Source organism: Cebus imitator, unplaced genomic scaffold (genome assembly GCF_001604975.1).
Source record: "Cebus imitator isolate Cc_AM_T3 unplaced genomic scaffold, Cebus_imitator-1.0 Scaffold296, whole genome shotgun sequence".
Classification (NCBI taxonomy): Eukaryota; Metazoa; Chordata; class Mammalia; order Primates; family Cebidae; genus Cebus; species Cebus imitator.
In genome coordinates this window covers 1,479,351-1,481,269 of record NW_016107611.1, presented here as the reverse complement: position 1 = coordinate 1,481,269, position 1,919 = coordinate 1,479,351, and the positions used below count along the sequence as shown (strand labels likewise).

The window sequence follows — 1,919 nt, the reverse complement described above, 5'->3', positions numbered from 1 at the left end:
CCTGGTGACCTGGCCCCAGAAGCCTTTATCCTTTCAGTCTCCAAGGCAAGGATTTCTGAAGGTTTCAGGAAAAAATCCCCAAGCCCATCCCCCGCGACTTGAGAAACTAGTCTGTTAGATTCAAGACCCCAATACTTAAAGGGTCAATGGCAGAGGTAGGGGTTTCACAGACCTCCTTCCTGGTGGCCTCGGTGCTCCAGAGATGAGATTAGCTCAGTGGACAAACGTTGTGCCAATTCTTCGCAACTGCCAGAGTGGGGAACCAGCCGAGTTATCCGGTTAACAGAGAAGCCTCCAGACCTAATTAATTTACCAAGGTGCTGATGTGTCCACAAACACAGACACACAGAGACACAGAGACAGACAGACACACACACAACCCCCATCGGCTGCTACATCTTGATGCAAATTAGTTAGATAGGGCCACCCCAGAGGTCAGAACCCCAAGCACAGAATCTATCCCCTCCCTTTTTCCCCTGGGGCCGGTCAGTTTCCTTTCAATTCCGCCCTGACCACCCATTGCTATCCTTTTCTTATACTAAGTAGGTCCTCCCGACCTCCAGGCGTCCACTCCCCACTCCGCCCTGGGCGTTCGAACTGGACGTTCTTCCCACCTCCAGACTCAGACCGGGCGAGCGATTCCGCTCTAGGTAAAGCGGGATGACTGCCACCGACGCTGCTGATATCGTGGCCATTTATTATTTTCCCGAGGGGGAGTTTTCCGCTTTCTCCCTTCTCCTCACTCCACCCGCGTGGGACATTCCCGCTGCCGGTGACCGGGACCAAAGAGTCCCTGATGCGGGCGTCTGGGGACAAGAACGTCCCTCCTGCCGGAGCTGCAGGCACGGTCCTGCCTCTTCCCGTCACTCCGGCCGTTGCACGGGGGTGGGCGTCCAGACCTGGGACCGGGGAAAGGGAACCTGCTGGCGACCCCCTCACCACTCTGCACTCACCGAGGTACACCGCTACTGGCGCCCCCACTTCCGCCGGCGCCCCAGCTGCAGAGGCCCGGGCAGGCGGCTAGCCGCGGAGCCTGGGTTCCGCCCGCGCCGCCGCTACCGCCCCACGTGGTCACGGGCTGGCTCGCAGGCTTGGAAGCCAGCACAACTCGGGTCGCCACCCGGCCCGCGGCTTTGCGGGCACTTTGGTCCGCTTTTCCTGCCTGCGAGTTGGGGGCATCTGGGATGCACATTTTCGGCCCGGAAGAAACTGAGGCTCAGAGAGGGGAAGACTTCCTCCCTGCCGGGTTAAGGGCAGAGCCCGATCTTTGCATCCTCGTACCTCTACACATAAGCACTCCTACCCCTAGCCTCCAAGGGGAATCCCCGCTCCCCTACAGGAAACCTGGAGATCATGGTCTCAGATGCCGTATACCAAGAAGGTAGCTGGGCTGGATCAGGGGCGGTCATTTTGTCCTCCAGCTCTCCCTGCAGTCCCATTTTACAAAGGGGAAAACTGTGGCCTTGAGTGGGAAATATGAACCTCCCTACTCCAAGCCCAGTCAGAATTCACCTTCTCCATGCGGGGTCCTACTTACGCAGAGATCCTGTGGGCCTCTGCTTTCCGCTAGATCTCCAAGGCCTACTGCCAGGTACACAATTTGGTGGTCTGCAAATGTCTGTTGAAAGAATACTGTCGGCCAGGCGCTGTGGCTCACGCCTGTAATCCTAGCACTTTGGGAGGCCGAGGTGGGTGGATCACCTGAGGTCGGGAGTTCAGAACCAGCCTGGCCATCATGGTGAAACCCCACCTTTATTAAAAAGAAAGAAAGTAGGCCGGGCGCGGTGGCTCAAGCCTGTAATCCCAGCACTTTGGGAGGCCGAGGCGGGTGGATCACGAGGTCAAGAGATCGAGACCATCCTGGTCAACATGGTGAAAGCCCGTCTCTACTAAAAATACAAAAAATTAGCTGGGCATGG

At 57.5% G+C, this 1,919-nt stretch overlaps 1 protein-coding gene across 2 annotated transcripts in view; it reads right to left on the bottom strand.

Moving 5' to 3' along the window:
• Positions 1-1,919, bottom strand: part of GEMIN7 (gem nuclear organelle associated protein 7) — an 8,852-nt gene that overhangs the window by 3,604 nt on the left and 3,329 nt on the right. For both annotated transcript variants that reach the window (XM_037729226.1, XM_017502441.2), the window contains exon 2: positions 173-300. The gene's annotated coding sequence lies outside the window, so the exon portion shown is untranslated. The remainder of the gene's footprint in view (positions 1-172; positions 301-1,919) is intronic.